Source organism: Gymnoscopelus microlampas (assembly GCF_963454915.1).
Source record: "Gymnoscopelus microlampas genome assembly, chromosome: 17".
NCBI lineage: Eukaryota > Metazoa > Chordata > Actinopteri > Myctophiformes > Myctophidae > Gymnoscopelus > Gymnoscopelus microlampas.
The window spans coordinates 11,942,101-11,949,778 of NC_139954.1; the positions used below are offsets into that span (position 1 = coordinate 11,942,101).

Here is a 7,678-nt window from a genome sequence, read left to right on the forward strand (position 1 = left end):
ACCAATGACGTTTACCTTTCTGACTAATTAAGTATTCAGACAAACAGCAGATCAAGCCAGCTTTGAATTATTTTTGACAGAACAGAAGCGGGACAGCCACTTAACTCCCACAATGTTGTTCCATACAGTCTAGCTCAAGACTGAATACAGAAGGTCATACAGAAGGACACACACACACACACACACACACACACACACACACACACACACACACACACACACACACACACACACACACACACACACACACACACACACACACACACACACACACACACACACACACACACACACTAGGGCTGATTAAGCTTGATCCAGAACAGAACAGTTAACTTCTCTTTTTTTTTTTTACACGTCAGAATCAGAATCAGGTTTATTGTCACATCACAGGTTTACAAGGTACAAAAGTGGGTGAAATTCGTTTTTGTACATCGTTCCCATCGCAACATTAATTTCCATAGAAAGAAGAGGGGGGGGGAAGAAGAAGAGGGGTGGGGGGCAAGTGGGAAGGAGATCAAACAAGAGAACAACAGAAGGCCAAACAAGTTATCTACATATTTACAAAGTACCTGAGATAATAAAAACTAAGGTGCCTCAGCATAGCAGCAATGTATGTATACTGTGCATGATATACTTATGGACGTTAAGGTGCTTAGAGAAAAAGAGCACAATAAAAAAAAAAGACAAAAAAGTCAGTACGTTATACATGGGATTAAGGTGCAAAAGGTCAGTGCGTGTCCACCTAGGGTGGACTGACCCTGGTATAATCCGCAAGTAGCTCCATGAGGGAGAGCAACAAAAAAGTCATTTGTACCTGGTGTAGTCCACAGGTATGTCCGAGGGGGGCTAAGTCCAAGTCAAGTCCAAGTCCACGTCACTAGTCGAATGAAAATAAAATAATAATAAAACATAATAGCACCGACTACTTTGCAGGGACACCCTTTTTGCTTGGGCCGGTTCCACAACAACTGAAAAATATTAAACAAGTGCTGTACTGAATAGCCAGTAAGCTACCAGGGTAAGGTCCAACCAGAGCTACTTCGTTGAACAGAACACAAGTTCAAATTACACAATACTGTACAATACTGTGACACTAAGATCCCCCACAATGGACAGTGAAAGTTCAAGTTAAATCAGTCCTGAGTGCCTGCTGTGTGTAGCCTGGTAAACCCTCCCTCCAGAAATCTCAATTGTATTTTATTTCAGGAGTGAGTCTGGCCTGCAGACCTATATGGGCAATTTGGCTGTGGGCTGGAGATGGGTGGGAGTAATGTAGCTTTGATGTCCAAGTGGCCCTCTGATGTCCAATTAAGCCACTTTAGGCTGCAGTGATTATCACCAGTAGTAATTGGTTTGTCTTTGATGTTAATGAGTAGCTTGTATGAAAGGTGTATTGATTAATGACAAATTCCACCTGATTGGCCTACCCCCGCTGTCAATCACAACACAATGAGCGAGGACGCTGATTGGCTCGGTTAGTTGGTGATTTCGCTAGAAACTCCCACAATGGGCAATCAGGCCAGACTCACTCCTGGAATCAAATGGAAATGAGATTTCCGGAGGGAGGGTTTACCAGGCTATGCTGTGTGTCCTCCGCCTCCCCTTCTCACTGGAGCATGCTTGAGGTGGTCTGCGGCATGCTGTCTTATGAGGTCCTCTGTGGCTTCTGGGTCGAATTTCATGACTGCATCTGCATAGTAGAAAAAGACAATAAAAAATGTGCAACGGCAACATGCTGTCCTAGTCCCCATCTGACATAATACACAGCTCGATTGAACTCCTGCCATCTGGTAGGAGGTTCAAGAGCTCAGGGGGAAGCACCAGCAGGTCATCCAACAGCTGTCCCAAACCATCAGAACCCTGAACCCATGCTCGCCATATATTGCCCCCAAAACCAACATCTTGAAAGATGGATTGCACTTTGAATGCATCAGCACTTTTTACCAATGTTGTCTGCTCTTTACTTTTTAATGTTTGCCTCTTTTTAATGTGCACCATGAGTTGTGGAGAATGGTATTTTGCTCCCCTGTTTGCCTAGTGTGTATTGTGGAAGTGACAATAAAACTGATTGTGAGTCTCCATATTGACATGCAAAAATACTTGTGCATCCACAACTAGTTTAATACAAAGCCATCTCCCTTCTACACCTAACCACCAGTTATTTAAAATGTTATGATAGCAACGGTAACGGTAGACAGTTGGCATTGTATTTTTTTTATGTCAACAGGGAAGGACATGTTTTACCCAATTACATTTAGATTTGTCCTCGGTCAACATGAAATATGGGCTTACCTTGTATTGCGCTGAAAGTCGCAGTCTTCTTTTTCCCCCTTCATGTTCAACTGTGCCATCAGACTGTTACTGAAGAGCCGTAAGAAAAACAAATTGCATTTAATAATGTAGTAGGATTAGGATTTATTGTAAAACATGGTATAAACCCTTTATACTACTAATTTTCACTTAACACATCGGGTGCCAGCATTTTTTCATAACAACTTACCGTGGGTGCCAGCATTCTCCCCATTGACTGCGCTTTGCTGTTTAAAGCTTCCGTGTGCGTTACAAGCAAATCCACGCAAAAAAAGCATCGATTCATGTTGTGCCATGAGTCTGGCTACAGCCTGGAACCATAACATTCCCCTCGGAGTTACAACGGGGGGGGGGATCGCGCATCGCGCATGACCGGTTTTCCCCACAGGAAACAGATTCGGAGATATAGGCGTTTCAAAGTAGGAAATAGACAGGAAGCGGATGGGGGGAAAAAATGTGTTTCCGGTGAGCGATCTGGCACTTCCTTCGCAGGATTACAATGGGTGCTCCCAGAGCTGCTCTAGCCCCGCCCGCGCAGAGAAAAACGAAAAAAACAAAAAGACTAAACTCACGGTTCAGACCGTGTTCGGCACCGAAGCAGCGGAACCGCCACTATGTAAACACACGGTTCAGACCGTGTTTGGCACCCGATGTGTTAATGTTCAACCATTATGTCATTGACATGACATAACAGAGGATTCAGGTGTTAAGCTAAAAAAAAAGGCAAATTAATGGAAACATGCAGTCAGGCGCTCATCTAGAAGAATTAACCAAATAAGTGTTCACACATTGAAAACCACAGCGCACCCAAACATCACACAGGGGTTAATTCATAGTGTATGTTGAAACATACCTGTAAAGAACTTTGTGGACACAGTCTTTAACGTCCTTCCCTCTATAACGGGAAAGTTGCAGCACCTGTTGGAATAAGTCCATGAAAACTTTCACTGACATATCCCAGAGCAACGTAAAAAGTGTGCGAGTGCATCTTATGCTGTTCATTACTTCCAGACTCTTGAAAAGCCTACCAGGGTATTAAAAGCTTGGACATCACTGAGGAGTTGCTCCTCTCTCTGGAAGTCCTCCATTCTCTCAACATGACTGGCCGCTGAAGAGGCAGGTTCTTTAATGAATATTGATATGGTCAGGACTTTCTTCTGGTATACTGAAAAATAAGTAAGTGTACATTAACACAGAAAAATGTTGTAGACACCACCCTACAATGATACAAAACACTGATATAATTGAAGAGCAGTTTTTGTGTCCCGATAGGAGAGGAGACAGAGAGAACAGTAAAGGAAGAAAGGAGAGAATGGGCAGAAGAGAGAAGGGTTGTAAATTAAGTGTCCCCCAGTTTTTTGGGGGTCTTCATTGAAATAGCTCAGAACTTACCTTGTGTTGGCAATGGGAATGCCCATGTTGGCCTCTCAGTCACTGCATAGCACCTGTAATAAGAACAAAAGTACATTTTAGAAATTACAAAGTGATATTTTTGCATTAAAACTTTCCAAGACAGATGACTATACATTAGATGAGAAATAATAAATATGTCATATTGTAACAATTAGGGGTGCACGATACTACTTGCTGAATTGTAAAAGTTTTGATTACTTGGGGCCTTTGGACAACTCACCATGCCTGACCGTGTCCCTGGATCTGTCATGTCTGGACCTGACCGTGTTCCTCGACCCATCACTGCGGTGGGACCTGTCATCATGTCTGGACCTGACAGAGTGCCTCTGAGCTGTTGCTGTACCTGGAGTCGTGGCTGGTCCTGGACCTGATGCTGTGCCGGTATCTGACACTGTGTCTGGAGCCATCACTGTGCCTGATGGCTGGAGCCATCACTAAAGACTTAATACTTGGACATAATACTACTACAATACCATGTCACACTGAAAAAGACTACCCCTACTGGTTGGTCTTAGATGTTGACAATCACACATCTCCTCTGATACACATAGTTCAACACATTGAGCCTGTAACTACTTACTCATTGCTTGTGAATTAGGTATGGTAATGATTTCTTTAGTATGCACAACATGTAACACCTTGTACTGACTGTACTTAACACATTGGGTGCCAAAAAAAAATTGGCAATACAAACATGGAGTGCCAAAACCGTATATAAACGTTTTTTGGAAAAATATTTTTTTTCTTTTTTTTTTTTTTTCGTCCATAGCAACAGGAGATATCATTTTTCGAAGATTTAGACTTGAATCCACTTCCTGGTTAAGTTATGACTTCAAAAGGCTGTATCTCTGCTCCTGTGTACTTTTTTTTTTTACGATGTTAATTTGACTATTTTCAACTGGCTGTAACTATGGAACGGATTACCGAATGTTTTTAATTTCCCCCCCCCCCCCCCCCCCCCCGATTGTACGAGACCTCTATCTGTGTAATGAGGGGATCACCGTGAGGACGGTGATCACTGAAAATATTTTGTGACTACTTGAAAAAGGTTCAAAAATGGTTAAAAATCCAGGCACTCAACGTACATTTTTTTAATAAACCTCTGGCACCCAATGTGTTAAAATGTGTTGGTGCAATGGAGAAAGTGAATACTCACGGGGTGTGGACATTTCTCTGCTCCGAGGTGCTACACTTGCATGTCGGGAGCCTGGAAAAGACAAAGAATGTTCTTAGATACCAAATATTGATTTGTAAACAAAAGGTGACTGCTTAAATGTGATTCATACTCACTGTGTGTAGACATTTCCCTGTGGCAAGACCCCTCAGCATGCTCCAACTCGACAGACATGGTGTCCACCACGACATCCACCAGGCCATCCAGGGCTTGATTTTCAGAGTCTGAAACATAACAATCAGCTTGTAACTGATTTCATGTTGTGTGTACCCAATACATCATTATCATATTTCATAAATTGACATCAATACTCAACAAGCATTGAGTAACACATTGTTGTCCTGGCTGGACTGCAACTTCCTTGGTGCGCTAGGAAAGGAGGGCACCTATACGGCTGCAATATAAAGTAAAAATAAACATATCCATATCTAAAATAGACAGCCTTATTAAAGCATTTGATTGTCATTTTTGACATTGGGACTTATAAATTGATTATAGAAGAAAGTTACCCATAATGCTCCAAAACGTCATATAAAACATGAATGGTCTACAATGTGAGGCCCAGTTTCTGTTAACACATTTCATATTTAGAAGTTACTTGAGAAACATATGAACTCTACATCAGTCATCATCTTGTCTTTTAACAGGTTTCCTCTTCCCTCTTATCACCACATCCACATCCTCCTCTTCCTCCTCTGCTTGGCTGGTCAGGTTGTAGTTGTCACATTCACAAGCTTTAACTAGAAGTTATACAATTCAACTGTAAACATTGATTCAACTATTTGTACTTGAATTATTGAGTAAATGATCCAAAAACAAAACCTGCCTGAATTCATCTTTATCTCGACTAACTGGGACGTCAGCCAGTCCTCCTGGGGGTCCTTTCTCATCTTGTAAGTTGTGTTTGTTTGGCATTTGGCCATCTAATGGTTCCCTTACCCCTGTCGATCCAATTATTAGGAATTGTACCCTCTGTCTCCTTTCCATCCTCCAACCACACATCCCTGGCATACATGACCTGAAAAAGACAGCACAAACATGTTAGTGCAATATCAGAAAATAAATTATGTGAACCATAGTCATAGTCAATAAATCACCGGGCAAGTGGTCATGTTAGTAGAGGGCAAAGAACTAGAGGCGGCCGGATTGAAAATGCTACGATTCTCATTAGAAGCAACATGGAGGGATGAGAACAGAAATGACTACATTTGAGTATAAGCCCAGGTTAGAAGGTTAGACGATAAAGCAAGAGAGGTGGATAAAGCGAGAGGTGAGGTAGAGATGGTTTATCTGCGGCGGAGGGAGAAGGATGCTGAAACGCAAGACAAATAGCAAATTTAGGGTGTGCTGAGAGAGACAATTGCAGGTGATGATCGAGGAAGGTGCAGCCGTGATGGGAACTAGCTGAAAGAAAAATAAAATGTAACCTTTAATATTGCTGTTCCAGACCATGGCGAAAGGGTATGAGGACATAACCACCAACGTTTCTTGTGGGAGACAAGCCACCTTACGGAACAGATCCGTTTCACGCAGTAGTCCATCTTTCATCCTACCCTGACTTGGCTTCCATTTCCTTGCTTGTTCTTTCACTGAAGTCCTGATTGTTTTTCTGGATATATGATATGATTGACAGCCGCAGCAGTGCAGCCAGTCTCATCCCTGACATTGTTGTCTCCTATCAAGGGACCATAGATGACCCACCCCAATAGGGTTCTCACAGCATATGGTCCATCTGCCTGGCTGTTAACCACCTCCAAAGGTTCCAATAACTTTGAAGCATTTCTGCCGATCAGTAGGTCAACACCAGAGTCTATTTCTTGCAGTTTGATGCGTTTCAAATAAGGCCATGGTGACAAGCCCTGTTGTTTTTGGAATATTGTGTTGTGAGACAGGCATGGTTTTATGAGTGAACACATTATGAAATCATTTTTGTCCAACTTGGCTATTTCCAAACCTGAGATATGGTGACTGGTCTCAGGCTTCACGGTAATGTTTAGCCTTCTCTTCTTCCCAAGTTTTCAGTGCAGAATGTGGATGTGCTTCCATGGTCCAAAAATGCATATGTTTGCAACACTGACTCCCTGTGGCTCTTCACTTGAACGGGTACTATGGAGAAGATGGAGGTTTCATCACCGGCCCCAATATGACCACATGTGTGAGGTGAGACGACAGCATTGTTTCCTATTGATTTCTGTTTCTTCAATGTGGAGTATATCAGGATGGTTTTGTTCACACGTATCACAGGTTAAACGACTTGTGCAGTCTCTGCTTAAGTGTCCTCTTTTCAAACAGCCAAAACAGACTCCCTTTTCCTTTAAGTAGTCCATCTTCTCTCTGTGTCTTCTCTCTTTCATCTGTGGACACCGCTCCAATGTGTGACCACTTTTATTGCAGAAAAGACAATAATTATGATAGCTGATGAATACACTTCTTTCCACTCCATTTGACTGCACTGCTGTTTCTATGGGTGTTACTGTTGTGGCAAAACTGCTTCTTGGAATGTCTCTTGTGTCTCTTGGTTTGATGATGGTTGAGGTTTTGACAGTTGTAGTTTGCTTAGCATCTTGGATGTTTCCAAACAGTGGGTCAGACAGTATTTTTACCTGTCTCTCTATGAATTGTACAAGGTCAGAAAGCTTAGCACGATGTCCATGCCTCTCCTGTAGCTTGCATGCCTTGTTCCTCCAGGTTTATCCGAGCTTGTATGGATGGCCTTTTGTATATTGTTCAAAGTAATGTAAGCAGTCACTGTAATCGTCAGTCTTTTTCTCCACTCCTCTC

At 42.4% G+C, this 7,678-nt stretch overlaps 1 long non-coding RNA gene across 1 annotated transcript; it reads right to left on the reverse strand.

The window, feature by feature from the left end:
- Positions 1-3,339: 3,339 nt before the first annotated feature.
- On the reverse strand, positions 3,340-4,132 carry LOC311064838. The gene is made up of 3 exons (XR_014602757.1): positions 3,944-4,132; positions 3,703-3,755; positions 3,340-3,475 (listed from the first exon to the last, which is right to left on the reverse strand). It is a non-coding gene; the product is annotated as an uncharacterized lncRNA (long non-coding RNA).
- Between the last annotated feature and the right edge of the window lie 3,546 nt (positions 4,133-7,678).